This window comes from Lepisosteus platostomus, chromosome 11 (genome assembly GCF_059453375.1).
Source record: "Lepisosteus platostomus isolate fLepPlt1 chromosome 11, fLepPlt1.hap1, whole genome shotgun sequence".
Classification (NCBI taxonomy): domain Eukaryota; kingdom Metazoa; phylum Chordata; class Actinopteri; order Semionotiformes; family Lepisosteidae; genus Lepisosteus; species Lepisosteus platostomus.
Window position 1 is genome coordinate 13402601 of NC_142621.1, and position 16887 is coordinate 13419487.

The 16887-nt window shown below is 34.2% G+C and overlaps 1 protein-coding gene across 4 annotated transcripts in view; it reads left to right on the forward strand.

The window, feature by feature from the left end:
* Positions 1-1581: 1581 nt before the first annotated feature.
* Positions 1582-16887, forward strand: part of ddr2a (discoidin domain receptor tyrosine kinase 2a) — a 40678-nt gene continuing 25372 nt past the window's right edge. For 3 of the 4 annotated variants that reach the window (XM_088598499.1, XM_088598501.1, XM_088598502.1), the window contains exon 1: positions 1582-1729. The gene's annotated coding sequence lies outside the window, so the exon portion shown is untranslated. Of the gene's footprint in view, positions 1730-14570; positions 14620-16887 lie in introns of those variants that run through there. The other variant, XM_088598500.1, reaches the window with a different exon arrangement.

Below are 16887 nucleotides of genomic sequence, written 5' to 3' on the forward strand. Positions count from 1 at the left end.
AAATGTGGCAAAAGGTTGAAAAGTTCAAGGGGGCCGAATACTTTCGCAAGGCACTGTACATTTACCTTTACCTCATTTACTGAGTATCTTCCATATAAAAGGTTGCAAATTGACTTTTTGTGGTTGCACAATAACAGCAGATATTTTTTTGACCATTACAAAAATACCAAAGTATTTCTATAATGAACCTCAGCATTTATACATACAGTATATAATTCATCCAAAGACTAGGGGAAGTATTATTATTTCTTCATTACAAGCTTTGCTGAACTCTGAACACAACACATCAGGGAAAAACAATAGGCAACATGACAGTACCCATATTGTGTGAACTTATTTACAAAAACCACATAACTTAAGTTCTTCCATCTTTGAGTTAGGTTTACTGGTGAACGTACACTGGTTGAAGGTAGCCCTTGCTGGGAGTGTTCACCTCTGCTTTCTAGGACATCTGAAACAAAACCCGTTTCTTAATTTCTCTGGCCATATCTGTTGATTGAAGAAGCAAGGTATCCGATTATACAAGCGGTGTGCCTTTTATCAGATCAACATCAGTGAGTCTATCTTCTTTATTTAAATTAGGATTTTTTCTCTTTTGAATGTAAATAAAGGTGTTTTTGTGGGGTTTCTATGCAAATTACACACAAAAAAACTTGCACACAAAACAATTACACAATTAACAATTAGCTCCATAGAAACCAAGCCATTTTTAATAATCACGATACAATGCATAAAAAATTTCTTACTTTGTGCACCATTATACTTAGTTATGAATTGATTCACTTACATTTCACTGTTCTGTGGCTTCTGTGTCTACTCTACTTTTTTATCTGAAGCTACTGTAAATCCATGTTTTATAAAACAAATGCTTTTCTTCAATCGTTCCTGTTACTTTTCACGTTACAGAAACTGACTCTAAATGGTTACTGCCTTTTACTAGAAAGATGTCAGAACTTTAAAAAAAATATTAAATCAGTCCCTTTTTCTCCATTATATGCAGCACTAGGCAACAAATTATGTGTATTAATAAACATAAATCCTTGAATTTTTGTCGATCTACAGCATGTGACTCGATTACAGATTTCTAAATGGATTATTTATATATTTATGGTTGGACATTTGAAAAGCTTTAGCTACATTGCAGCTACAAATTTTGTTTAAAAGCATAACGTAGTATCGAGTTGTGTACAGTCAACAAAGAGACCCTGTAGTTTGTCTTTTTTCTGTCATTTACTGATTTTAGCATTGGCATGCAAGGATTAAAACTTATCAGTCGCTTCTTGCCAAATACAAAAAAAGGTTAACTTGCTACAACTACAGCAACCACCAAAATAATTTGTGTTTTGTTCTTCAAGCGCAGCACACAAAGAGTTAACATTTCTATATTTTCACATGAATTGCTTCTGCTGTGAATTATAGTCTTTTTAGAATCCCTTGGGCTGTAAAAAATGGTCCTGAAACAGAAAATTGCAGTGATTGGTCACTTGAAGCTGTCCAAATTGAAACCTTATGTGTAGCATGTGGAATTCTGGGTCTTTTGGCAGCTTCCCAAGAATCCTCAGAATGTAAAGGTTTTTTTTCAGGGACTTCTTACATCAGCTCACTTTGCCTCAGAAAGTTGTCTGTAAGAAAGGGCTTGTGTTTTGTCGCAAATCCACCGATACTGAGGGCATCTAACTGGATTACAGGCTTCCAAGGACAAATGGTTTGAAGGCAGCAATACTTAAAAGTAAGTTTAATCGCTTTCTATTAAAAATATTGTTCTTTTATTCATTTTTTAATCCTTGTAAGTGCTTTAGTTTCTTTTGGGCTTTTGTTGTACTTGCCTGTGGCTACTAGGAAAATAAAGAAAGAATAGAGCTTTTTTGTCTTATTTGAAAACAAAGGAGCAATCATTGATGATGTGGTGATTCTTTTTTTAGGGAACAAACCTTTCTAAAACTGTACCTTTCATTTTTCCTTCTGTTAACTGCTGTTTGCATGGCAGGCTAGAATAGAGGATTGCCGAGAATCCAGATGCCTGTTTAGAAGTTGACAAGTTTTCTAATAGTCCCTTATAGTAACAGTAAATTTACATTGATTCTATCAGAAGGGCACAAAATGATACTTTTTCTTGAATAATTAACAGAAAATTAAGTACAGATTTTTGTTGTCTCAAGTTGCATTGAGTATATTGTTTTTATTGATGTCTCAGAGTGTTTTGCATACCTATGCAATACTAAAATAATATACATTATTTTAAATACACAAAAAGCCCATCCATTCTTGAAACGGTTTGTATTGATTTTCCAAATATGCCTGTTTTTAGGGTTTTACTATTACAAATTACTATTTAAAAAATTAAAATTTGTGACTATAGATACTAAGACATTGTGATAGTGATGACTTTAATGAAAAATAAAAAGATAATCATAGATATAATCTGGGTATATTTTAAATTCTACTCCTTTTTGTATGAAAAAGTAATGGTTGATTAGTATATGGTATTTATCCTTTTGGAACATGTCTTTAAAATTTAAAAGGAGTTACATAACAGTATGATAGAAAAATAAGACACCTAACTGCTTCACCTTTTGTTCATATTATGCTTGTCCGTTGAATAGCCATTCTTACTATGAAACACTCAATCACATCATCCTTTTATTCTCACTGAAGAATGTTCCCCTGTTTTATTGGATCATTTGTCAGCACTTCTGCTTTTTATCAGGCACCTATCTGGTATCCCCCTAAAATGCAGGCTCCATGCAATTAAACACAATTTCCTGTAGTTTTAAGATCCTATAATACAATCCATCTGTATTTTTCCCAGTGGGGGATATGCTTGTTAAATTTAACTTAGACTTGTAAAATGTTGATGATGATGATAATGATAATGATGATAAATGCAGTTCATTAATTGATACGGATCTGAGGACTTTGTATTGTTTAAATACAGTATCTAAGAAAGAAAACAAACATATCCGAACAGGAAAATGCCGTTATATATCAACTGTAAATTATTTCACAAAATAGGTATGTTAAAATTACCTCTAGGCAAATCAACAAAAATAAACTTTGAAGGTTTTATAAATTAACTTGCATAATGATCCATATCTTATTTTTATATTTTTAATCGAGTTGGTAGTTGGTAACTAACTTGACCTAAGTCTTTCTTTTGTTTTCTGAGAGTATTTGGAGAGGATTCTTATGTTGATTTCTTGTATGTATTGTTTTAAGTATTTTGTCAGTGAATTTGAGGTTCAGAAAACATCACTATACATTTTGAAACAATTAGCGTGAAATCCTTTATAATAATCCTGCACATTAATATTATCCACAATGTAGTATATTCAAAGTGTACGTTATTACATATTATGTCAAGAATTCCCAAAAAGTACATTTAAATGAAATCTTGTGATTAATCATTTGCCTGTTTGTTTCAATACAAATGTCCCTTATCCAAAATGGAATTCATGCACAAAACACTATATAGGCAATTCTTTAATAAGCTTTTGTTAATAAAACAGAAATATTGTGATGAAAAGACACCGCATGCACAAAATTCAGACTCTTAGATGTCACACGTGACAGCATGCTGAAAGATTTAATCTCTTAGAAATTATGTTTTACCCTTGGACTGAAAATAGCAAGGGATTGACATTTCAGATCAGCCAAAGTTGCAGGCCCATTATAGGACCTCTGCTTTACTAAGGTCTATGGGCATAAAAAGCACAAGAACATAACAAAGGTTACAAACAAGAGAAGGCCATTTGGCCTGTCTAGTGCGTTTGTAGGCTTCTATCCAGCCTTTTCTTGAATAATGACAGAATTTCAAGTTTCATTAACATGGCTGGGTAGCTTGTTCCATAGAAGATAAGTGTAACGCAGAAATGTTTCTGTTTTCATACATATAATTTACTCTTGAGACCTTCAAGCTGTCTTCTTGGCTGCATTGCTTCCTGTAAAATGTATCTTTCCATTGTACTCAGAAAGCAGTCTTCCCTTGTCCCACATTAAATATCTGTGTGTGCTTGTCTGTTTACGGGTGTGTTCCCAGCTGTTAAACATTAATGGTGTTGTTTTTATGGACCATTTCCTAAATCAGCATGGGCGCTCTTATTGTCTTAACCCTGTTAAAATAACTATTTTCCATTATTGTTAATTGTGAGACTTGCTTTAATTGTGTGAAAGGACTGAACCTTATATTAATACATACAGTACATGGTCTTTTTAGAACTGTCAGGGCAACAATAAAACCTTGGAGAGTAGTGAGTGTAAAAATGTCATTTCAATTACACAATGATTTCCATCATCTTAATCCATGGAGGGCAAATAACTAAAAATCCATGGCAAACTTGTACAGATAGCAAATCTGTGTTTTAACTTTTAACTTTTTTTAACTTTGTGTGGTACTATTTCAGTTTATGTTGTTGTTATTCTAATCATCTTTCATCTAATTGACATGTAGGAATAAGACAATTAATATGTGTGCCAATATACTGAAACAAGTCAGAAATCCTGTCCCCAGTACTAGGAAATGTTTACTATAAAAATCATGTTCATTTATATGCATAAACATGTTTTGTTTTCATTGACTATAAAGGCTTTCAATTTAATTTTAAAAATTATATAATCAAACTTGCCTATCTGTCTTAACTTTGAAGGCCAGATATTGAAAACAAACTCTCAGAATCCCCATTATGAATGGTTCATGCTCACACACTATATCCTGGTTACTTCTAATTGGTAAAGGTGTTGAAATACAATCTTTAGATACATACAGGGACACTATTATTTATGTATCTAAATGTGTATTATACATTATTTATGTACGTATCTAAAAATAATACAAAATGGTCCAGTTTATTTGTAGGACTAGGTCATACAAACACTAGGAAGATTCAGGAAAAAATGTACGAAAGTCTTACATTTGTCTACGTTATATGTGAATGATTTCATTTCCTGTGAAATTTACAATCCCCACCACTGTAATAGAAATACTAAAATATTTCCTTGAATTGCAAGCATGTGCTGTAAAACGTTTGTAAATAATTAAAACAGATTAGGTCTGTCAGTTAACCATTTTGTCTATTGTTCGCAGACTTACTAATTGTAAGATTACATACGATAGAAGCTAGAATGCAATGTTAGTCTCATGAATGCAATTAAGTTACTAATTAAAACAATGAAGCAGAACTATGGAGAGCTGCCTAACTGACAACTTGTATGACCCCTTTACATTTGAGATAAACAAGTTTTATCAATATTATGCATTATTCCTTTTTGCAAATATGGAAGATCAGTATGTGAGCCAGATTTGACCAAGTGCTGTTTATGTACATGTATCTACACACCAAAATCACACAAACAATATTTTGTCATGGTACAGTGATTTAATCATGTTTTCGAATGTGTATATTTATTATGAGCACTTTTAGATGCCTACATTGAAGATGATAATTTCTTCAAAAATCAATAAAAACAAAATCTAACCTCTTTTGAAGCCATCAATTAATTTAGTAATGTAGACACCTTCTTATGAGACAAGATAAGACACAACTTCCAGGAATTTCGGGAGTGTTCACGATAAACCAACGCAATGGTGTCTGTTTACCCTAGCAGCGCAAATGTTTTCAATCAAAATCATTTTACGCAGTGAAATGTATCCCTTAAGTATAATTTTGAAAATCTCACTGGAAAAAAATCTGTTTCAAATTATACCCCCTTTAAAATGGATAGCGTCCTATATTTGATCTAAGACAAAATGTTTTTGTCTTTATAGGTTAAGCTAAAACACTAGAAAGGTCTAGTAATTTATTCAATATTATTTAACATTAAGATACATATAACAATGTGCATGCAGTGGTCTGCACAGAGCTATGGGAATTTGTATCTTCTACTGTTTAAACTCCATCATTCAGCACACAAACACCACTCCCTGCTAAAGCAATTACCCTCTCACTATTTTAAACAATCCAGCTGGTAACCCATAATTATTGGTCTCAGCATCCTTCTCTGTTCTTACACTTTCTGAATAAGGAGGCAAGATTGGAATTTTGCAACATTGTTGAAGCAGTTTGGTGGCACTACAAAAGTGTTTCAGTCTGGCTGTTATCATGCAATAAGTTTGAATTCCACATCTGCAAAAACAGTAGTTACAGTATATGCTCTTGATTAACCAAAAATGCAGGCTGTATGTCTAATAATCACAAAGAACACAAAGTATAGATGGAGTGACAACCTTGGTTATAGTGAACAATAAATCCTTTTAAAAGGATTATGAGAGGTGCGCTGTGACGTGGGGGGGGCAGTGGATTTTGCTAGATTATTCATGTGGTAGTTTTCCAGTTTGGCAGGTGACTTGCAAAAAGATCCCAAACACACAAGCGAAGTGTTGACAAATCTCAAGGATCATATCAAGGATGTAAATCACAGATGGCTATAGAATATTTAATGAGGAAACCAATGTTTTCCACTCGGGAAAAACATAGTTCATGAATGAAGTTTAACTTTTCGATCAGTTCAAAATAAATTCAAGGGGCAGCAAGCATAAATAATTAAAGTCTAGGTGTCAAAACCTGATGTCTGAGGCCTTCACTGATATCTAATCCTGCTGATAGACAGTTGAGGAATTCTGTGCTACTGCTGGTTCTTAAAATTGTACCAGAGAGAATATGTACTTTTTAATAATGAAAAAGGTTTAATGTTTTGTTTCAGAACAAAAAGCCAGCACACAAAAATAGTGATTGCAGGAATTGGTAGCAGCTGGGGTTTGTCTTACTTCCGAGCTTATGCCATGAACTCTGTCAAAACAGGAGACCTGAGTAAAGGTGGTTGTTCTGTATGTGAAGGCTGTAGACCTATCTATAACTATCTATGACCCTAATGTTTCTTGTTCAAGTCTGGGTCAGGTCACTAGCAAAGTGTTACTTGTATTCTCCAAACAGTGGCTCAGAATCACTGTCAGGGTAGGCTAGGCTATTTACTGTGTTTTCCTGGGCTTTGCAATGATGTCACTGAGAGACAGAACAAACTCTCCTGCATGGCATGATGGAGCTTGGGGCATGTCAAAAGTTGAATAGCTCCAACAGGCGTCTGAGTGAGAACAGTATGCCTGCCCATTCTCATTTAACCTGTGTAGTATAGCACGTATTGTTGTGAGCCAAGAGGTGAAGAAACAATTAGCAAATTGTAAATTGGATGGGTTTAAAATTAAAGAAATAAATAAAACAATGTTACAAAAAGTGAAATATTCAGTTAATTACAAGTCTTGTTGGCTTTATTCATTTAAAAAATCTAAATATCAGGCATTTCTGTCCCGCACTTGGCTGTCCTCAGAAACAAGAGGTAAAACAGGGATTGTGTTTGGCCAGAAACATCTGATATTTTTGACATTATTGGAAATGTAAATAATTTGGAACTTGACTCTAGCTAAGATTCAAGTGCAATTCTGCATATGAAGCCTCTTTTTCCAGTATTCATTACTTCACTTCCCTCCCTCTTTCAGCCTCACTCTTGCAGCAGCTTCTTGGTCTATTGCTGCTAGTGTTCCAGGGGAGTTCTGAAAGCCTTCTTCTCATTTGTAGGCTGAGGTAGACAAATGGTCAGCACCAATTCTATATCTTCGTTTATTTTAACCCTACAAAATTACACAATAGTTTGAGGTTTGTTTGAATCTCCTGAACCTTTTATATTTTAGTTATATTTATATTTTTGGCTGTGCTTCAAACCAAGGTTTCTTGCTAGGACAACCTCGCAACCTTTTACAGCTACAAACAAGCCACAAGATGTTCTTTTTAAATGCTTGGTTTCCATTCTGCACTTTAGGTGGCGCTTTTTAGTGTTCTCTTTATTAACAAGTTAATGCATAGCACTAGCTTAAAGACTTTCACCAGAAGGAAAATAGAGAGATTCCATACACACAGTTCTGCAAGCGTACAGTACATGTAAACAAAATACATGTTTAATCAAATTGACCAAATTTCCCATTCCCTCCTAATAATCCCCATCTATTAATTGGCTTTATCACTCTGCTCTCCTCCCCGCTGTTAACTGGTGTGTGGTGAGCATTCTGGCGCACTATGGCTGCTGTTGCATCTTCCAGGTGGATGCTGCACATTGGTGGTGGTGGAGGGGAGTCTCCATTACCTGTAAAGCGCTTTGAGTGGAGTGTAAGGAATTATTATTAAAATACAAAATGCTGTGTGACCAGAGTCAAAACATCTGGATCCATCTTTCATTATATGAAAGGTATTAAAATAACTATTTTTATTCTGCCAGCTCTGGCTTTAACTGAATATTAAAGTTGACAATGGCATAGAGGACATTCAGGGTTCCATGTTTGGAATCTGATACATGTTTTACAGCAGCAAATAAAATAGCCACGTAAACAATGTACAGTACACAGCCAGAGATACACCAGTTTAAGACTGATGACGTACAGTACATTTACCCATTTTCTTCTTCTTATAATCAAATACCAAAAACTTTTCTTTTGCAAAGTGCTGAATGAAAAAAAACACTGAATATTGTATTCAGTTCTACCTTTATTAATTTAGGGAATGCTTCCCTTATAAAATGTCAGAATTGAAGTGTTATAAATTACAGTAGTAGAGAATGATGGCAAAGCAAAGTAAATCCATGGAACTGTATAAACATGATGCAAAGAAAAAAGCAAAAAATGGCGTTCATGTTTACCATGGAAACCACCACGGTAACCTTTCATAAAGGTTAGATATTCACTATTGAAGACACTGAAAAATGTACTGGTACCTTTTCCTTTGTTCTTGTAGTGCTAATTCTGTTCAGTCTCGTGAATGGGATTGTGAATCATATTTATAGAATTTAAGGAGCTTCAGATGGTCTTCTTCATACTGCTTGGATAATATAGAGTGAATAGAGAGTGTGTTGTATATAAGGATGGTTCTTTTTATCCAGGATGTCTTATGAATGATATACAGAATGAGCTCAATACATTGCAAAACATTACACATGTATTGGAGGGACAAAGTACTATATCCTTCTGAGAGCAAAGGATTATTTAAAACCAGCTGGGAGTGATTTTTAAAAATAACACTATATTACACTATATTACACTATACCACCAAGCAAATGGCCAATCTGTGGTTGGGTGATGTAGAAACTGAAACGTTTATTTATCAAGGCTTCTCTTACTCAAGTTAAACTAATAATCAAGTTGGATATTGCAACAATGATCAAATACAACACAGAGAAAAGAGCTCTGTTCCTGACCATCATTCTCGCAGCACCTAACCTACTACTTGAAAATTACTCATAACAGTAAAAACTGCAGTTCTTTCAGAAAGAGGTTCCTGTCTTCTAAAGATTTGCTTTGTCTGAACCTCCATATTTCTAGTTATTTCTAGATGTAGTTCAGAGTTTTTGTTTGTGTTTTTTTCATCTGATTTCACTGGCTTTTGCAAGGTATTTTGGCATTGCAAGACATGTAGTTCTCACACGGCTTTACCCAGTGACTATGGTCTACAAGGTTATTGGCTCGAGTCTCTACTCATACCAATTTACTGTTCGGTGCTGCAGACACAACAGAATACCATTAAAGTTCCCTTTTTGAAGGGTGTCAACCTGTTATGATCTACTGCCCATGCTACTGCGACAGCAGCTGCCTCTGTACAGAAGGTCTAAGCAAAGACCACATGAGTTTGAACTCTGCCTTCTAAGGTCCATGTACATTGTCTCATCATTTCAGGAGCACTGACCCTGGGCAGATGCTGAGAAAAAGAGAAAACCATTGAGCAGTCTGCCATTCTTTCATGTTTATTTCAAGAGTTGAACATAGACATGAGTTGTCGGTTAGAGATGTAAGGTGTTAAATGAACATCTTAAAGTTTTATTTTTCTTTCAAGACAAATGTGCAATTATTGATTTTCAAGACTATCCACGAGAGCTTTTATGTCAATGGTTTGAAATATTTACCACTGAAGGAACCAGACTGAGACACCAGTATTTGTATTTATATGGGGCTCTCTGGGGGTAGAAGGGTAGGACTCAGAAAAAAAGATTATTTGGAGCAATATCAAACTTGTAAAGAAACATTTGTTATGAACACCTGCAAAGTAGCTTGAGTCCACATATTCTGACTCATAAAGACCATGTGAAATAACCATTTTCAATTTTTAATTTAGACAGCAGTTTTTTTCCATGTAATAAACGATTTATAAATCTGAGAAGCTTAATGTTGTTAGAAAATTGTATTTGCATCTTATGTAACATCACCTGGATTCAATTACAATAGAAATGCTATTTTATTCAGATTTCACTCATACGCATAAAATATCTAAGATGCTATGCTAAAGCCTCAGGGAATGAAATGTAGAATGAAAAGCACATGTGTTCATAGTATATGTGCATATTAATACAAGAACAAAAGAGAAGAAGGCATTTGTTTTATTGTGAAGCCTAGGCCTCATAAAACACATTCTGCATTGTTTAGTTCAGTCCTAATTGCAACACCCCTTTGTTTAATGGCTTCACATCAAAACTGTAACCAAGAGTGTATTTTTAAAAGTGTTTTAAAAAAAGCATTTTTTTATTCCTTCACGTTCTCTTTTCTTTTCAGTTTTTGAAGACGTATCACTTTAAGTTTCTTTGAGGATATGCATAAAGTAATCCAATACTGTTGTTTTTCTATTTAAGCAATCCATCTCAGTTCTTTCATGTTTTGGACCTTTTGAGGAAGTTATGTACAGTACAGTGGAACCAGTAATTTGCTTTTGAAATAGAAGAAATGCCTAATTCTGAGATATAGACTAAAGACATCTCTCTCGATACTGCAATGGAATGTGCTCAGAACATCTGGCACATGCCAATACTCTGGGCTTAGCAAGCACCACTGATACAAATTCCTCTGTTGAGTAAATAAACATTGATCAACCGAGGGGCATCAAGACTAAAAATTGCATTCTTCTTTTATGAGCTGCCTTCTTTGTGAACATGATACAAGAGAATGTCATTTTCAAGTCATAAAATCATGAATTGATTGCAAAGATTATTTTTATTGGTCCAGATCTATTCCCGTTTTTTGCAATATATTTCTGAATATTTCCCCTCTCATTGCTTAATTGAATCTCTTTTGTTTATGTTTAGAAATTTCTGTGCATCCTGTTTAATTTCTGCTCAGAATAATGATTTATTCTTTTTATAACTTGTTTCTTTGCTAAAACATTGAAACATTTAGCATGCATAGCAATATACATAGAAAAATAAAATACCTCAAAAGGCCCACATAACTATTATTGGCTCAGTTATCAAAATGATTGTTTGTGGGCCACAAGTTTCCTGCAGAAGTTTTATATATGATATAAAGAAATTTGTAACCTTAAGAATATAAATAAAAATGCAATAATTTGGTATGGCAACAGGTGTTTTCACAACTGTTCTCTTTACAGTCTTTCCATAAACTTAATCTCCAGGAAAAATCTCTTTTACCACAACTCTTTTTCTTTATCTGAATGAAACAGGGACAAAATATGGAGAAAATGTGCAATCTTAGAAAAGGGATTTTTGTTGGGATAAAATTAGCTCAGCCTATGGTAAGGAATTCTTTTGCATGTTGCTCTCTCTTGCTTTCTTTCTGTGCTTCAAAAAGTGATACTGAATATATAGTAGTTCTATCTATAAAGATGGCAAAAAACTTTCCTCTTGCCTCTGGCAGTTCTTACTTTATTGACATACTGTAACAGATGTCACTCGGGCCTTCTGTTCTCTAAGGTAGCTGTAGTCTTCTGGTCTTTCCAAGAATTGTTAGTTATTTCTGACAATCTATAAAACAGACCATATTCCCAAGTTTGTTTTATCATTGCCAGTATATGGATTTTATGTGAACAATGAGACCTGTACAATATTTTTCTTTCTTTTTGCTCCTTTATAAGAGGTACAAGATAAGGCTTTCCTAAAAACGGTTGTTGGTCATCAAGTAGCTCTGACACCGACTGAAAGGGGAAAATGTTATTATTTGTCTTGACTCGTTATATTGGGTTGGAGAGGGGACAATCAATTCAAAGTAATCTTCTTCTCACTGCCACATGCTAATACAGCTCAGGACCAAGTAGTGATGACATTGATTAATGGAGATGAAAGGGATAAGAAGAATTCTAATCAGAATGTGAAAAATGACCACATCTAAAAATCTTACCACAGCTACTGGATGTGCATTCATTTGTTACTTCCTAGATATCAAATTACCTATGCAAATGTTAATATACAGTATATCCATTTAAACTAGTATCCAATAAAGACAATTAAACCATCTGTGTTGAATGTTGAAAATGAATTGACATTTTAAGATCCAGTAAATGTTAGATGTTACAGGAACAGTGCAGTTAATTGTTTGAATCAATAGCTATTAAACAGAGATGTTTGAAGGATCTGAGAGAAGTTAAGTCGGATCTTGTAATTCCCTTGTCCAACCTGAAAATAACCATATGTGATTTGAATTTATCACACATAAACGGAAAACACATAATTGTAAGCGTACATAATATTAACTTTAAATGTTGCATTTGCCTCCAAGTAAAGGGCTCCCGCAGATGTGTAGATATTAGTAAGAGCAAACAGAATGTGAATACTGCACATTAAAGCTTACTAATGATAAAATATTCCATATAAATATTTGACTTAACTTCTAGAATTTTGAATTGTCTCATGCTTTTTTTAGACATAGGGACTGTGTGTGATAGTTTTATGTTTAGATCAAAGAATATCTGACTTGAGAAAATATTCATAAGAGGGAGAGAAAACATTTTCATATGGGATGATGCAGAAATTATTGCCTTGAAGGATTTTAAATCGTAGCTGTTTCTTTTATCAGTTGTGTAGTGTTCAGGGCACCTGGGTACTTCCAACACCAGCCGTTCCAAATTAAACAGCCTTTCATCAGCAAGCTAAAATCAATGTATGGAAAATCTCTGGGATAGCGGCAAGGAGATGTGAGTGTATCCTCACCAAGTCTCTTAAATACAGACAACCTGTATAATTAATTGGTTAAATTCAGCTTTCAACAGAAAATGCATTTATTGAAATGTAATGATTCCCTCTAGAACTTCCATCGTAAAAAGTAATTATAGGTTTTTGTAGTTACAGTATATTGGAAACCTTTATTTTCAGCCATGAGAATAAAATACACATATACATATCTACATCGAATACATAATAGCAGGAATAATCATAATAGAAACATTCATGAAATATTGAGACAGTATCAGGTGACATTTGTATAATTTGATGCACTGTTCATCTTTCAATATCTCTTGCATTTTTACTAAATCAGTTTCGGGTAATGATAAATCTAATTTTTGAATTATGCGTATTAATATGACTATTACCACTGAAAGGACTTTCTGTTAGTTTCCTTTTAAAATTACTCATTGGTAATGAAGCTCAGCTTGGGGTTCAGAGTAGGGAGATTTGACTTTTGCCAGACTGCTGGAAACCACATGTACTGTCTCACTGCCAGGTCATACACCTTGCAAAGAAAACGAAAAGCTTCTGAAAAAGAATCAGACCTAGTTATTCTTTCCCGATATGATTACTCCCTCACGTGAATTAAGACAAATTTTATCATACAGTACATTGTCTTTGGACAACTAATTTAATCTTTAAATATAAAACTATACTCAGATCTTTATTTGTGTTTTTACATAATTTTAATGATAAAATTACACTGAAGGTGATTCAGAGTGTCAGACTGTGAACACAGTCATGGTCATGGTCACTTAAATGTAATTGCATAGGTACTAAATTAGATTTTTTGTGGATATATTAGAACTGACATCATTATAAATGCTTTTAAAAGGTTCTTAATGTTTGCATTCAAATATATTTTTCGACTACAGTCCACAAATTTTAAAATCTCAGTGTCTTAAACCTTTTCCTAAGATAAAAATGTTTTGCGTACGTTCAGTTTTGTCTTTTTTCTTCCAGATAATCTTCATACTTCAAACCAAAATCCACAATGTCTGTTGTTGAATCATTTATAAAACATTATTTTTAACATTTGCAGATTTACAAGAAAAATAAACCATTTATGAGATTTCAACATCTATCTAATACCTATTGTGCTGATTGAATTATGGTAACATCTGTGTCCTTGTGTGTCATGTTGTTTTACAGTATGTGGATAACAGAAGCAATAGCAAGTTAGCAACTCTTAAAAACTGTGTAACATCTCATGGAAACAGGTGTTTCAGCTTAAATCTTCTTGCAATTTTGTAATAATGGAGTGAATAGGCTTCATGCTGTAACTGGCTTTGCTCAAGTTTCAGATCGTGAAAGGCTCTTTCACTCTGCCCTGCAAGCTTGCTGGGGAGTCAGCTTCAAGTTGTGCACTACATATAGCCAACATGAGCCAATAGTAACCAGGCCAATCCAAGAAATAATGCAGGCTTTGAGACCTGAGCCACACACTGCCTGCACAAGCCACTCAGGAGGATGTTTATTGGAGACATTTGAAAGTTCAGCACATAAATTATGCTAATGCTGTCTAGTGTGTAAAAATAGTTAAAGAAGTGGGGCCCTGTGGAGCTGTGGGTTACTCTTGTGCTGGATGCACTCTCACGGGAGAAAGCTGAACACCTGAACAGACTGTAAAACCGCCATATACTGGTATGGGCTCAGTTTGTTTTGGAAATTAGATTAATTTAAAGGTATGTGAGCAATTGTAACATATTGTGTATGTACTGTATGGGATATATCAGAAATGACTGACTAAAATAACTTTTGTCAACTCAGCAAAGCCTAGCACTGAATAAGCATTTACCACAGCTTTGCATTTATTCAGTTCAGAGTGGTGTGTATGTAACACAGTGTCTGAGGGTGCATTAGCAATAGCACAATGCAGGATTTATTCAATAATTTGAATACACATTATTTCTATTAAAAATAAAGCAGAATGAATAGTATTTTTTTATAATGTTGACACATTGGGCAGTTCTCTCTCATTCCCTCCTCTTCCATACCATCTCTGATTTATTTTTGTGTGTTATTTTAAGTCTAAGGATATACTAGCTGTTTGCCAAGCAGCGGCGTTAACTAACTGACGTAACAGAAAAATACAAATTAATTTTTAAATAAAGTGTGATTTAAGTTTACTGAACAAATATCCTACATCCAAGACCAGTCAACCATTTAAAGCATGCAAACATTTTTATATCATATAGTTTAATGTAAGGGACAATTTTTTGTCTGTTTAGGGCAGGATTTTGAAACTGGCAAATTCTGTGATTTTTTTTTCTGCAGATAACTATAGAGGTAAATTCCTGTCATTTTGTCATGTGTTTATTTTGTGGAATGACAAAATAATTCCTGTGATCTGCGTGATTACAGACTGCAGACTCCCAGTTTTTCATTCCATGCAGAGTCAGCAATGTGCTTTACATTCCAAGCTAACAGAAGATCTATGTATTCTGTCAAATAATGTACCTGAAGTTGTAATAATTTGTATTTGGGTTAGACACTATTGATAAGTGTTCACAAAAATTGTATTCACACAGTTCTATGGGCAGAAGAGGCCATTTTGTGTCTAGTGGCTTTTGAGATCCCTGAATCTCGTTAAAATTGTGTTAAATCTTAAAGCATTGCATTTTGAAAGATACCACGGTTCAATAATAACAGTCTTAAAGGGTTTGTTCTAGGCCCCAAGACTCTCTGAGATAACAAAAAATGTTTCTTCATATCACTAGGTGTTCATCCAACATTTGCAAGTGACAAATTGCACACAATTAAAAGCAGGAAAATGACAAGAACAAAAAAACAAATGTAGGTTAATAGTTCAGGTTATTAGATCCTTCTGAATGCTTATTTGCTGCACGAAAAGCTTGTTTATAGCATCATTCCAGGGACCTAACACACAGCGATTATGGAGGTCAGCTGAACACTTTTGTTACTATAGCAAAAACAGTGTTATGGAACAATAACGTCCTCTCGGGTAGGGAAATACAGTTATTCTCAGGCATCCTAGTGATGAGTCAGACTGATCCACAGTCCCAAGAAAGAGAAAAGAAAAACTATTTACAATTCCATTAAGATGTTTTACATTTAAATAATTTGCTTCCATCATTCACAACGATAAGTTTATATTTTATGTGTCAGAACACTAGTAAGGAGAAAATCTCTCCATACCGAGAAGTTTTTACCGAAGAAGATTTAAAATATAAAGGCTGTTAACATTGTTAACATTGAATTGATACAGATCCAAATCTTTTGTACTGTGATTCAGCACAGTAAGCTAACCAAATTTAAAGTCACAAAAGGACAACTTTGACTTGCATTAACTTCATTTTGTAATTTACAGTTAAATAAACATAAAAATAATTAAACTGACAATTAATCACCTTAATGAGAAAGCAATAATTATCAAAGGTGACATTGCCAAATCATTTCTGGAAGACATAATTGTATTGTTCTTGAGTCTTATGGCATATCAATCAACCTATTCTGCATGTCTTTGGGAAGTACTGTATGAAAAATGCACCTGGCCAAAACCCTACTGAATACATGAAGAGGGTATTTGTCCTCCACACAGAAGATGCCCCAGAACAAAATATAACCTATCCTAACCTAGAACTGTGAGACAGCAGCACTAACTGCCACAAGACTCTTGTCACGGTAACTCACGGCTAATCATGTACTCATCATAAGAAAAAAGAAAAACTATTTACAATAGACATTTTACATTAAAATAATTTAATAATAATAATTAATAATTGCTTGCATTTATATAGCGCTTTTCTGGACACTCCACTCAAAGTGCTTTACAGGTAATGGGGACTCCCCTCCACCACCACCAGTGTGCAGCATCCACCTGGATGATGCGACGGCAGCCATAGTGCGCCAGAACGCTCACCACACATCAGCTATTAGTGGGGAGGAGAG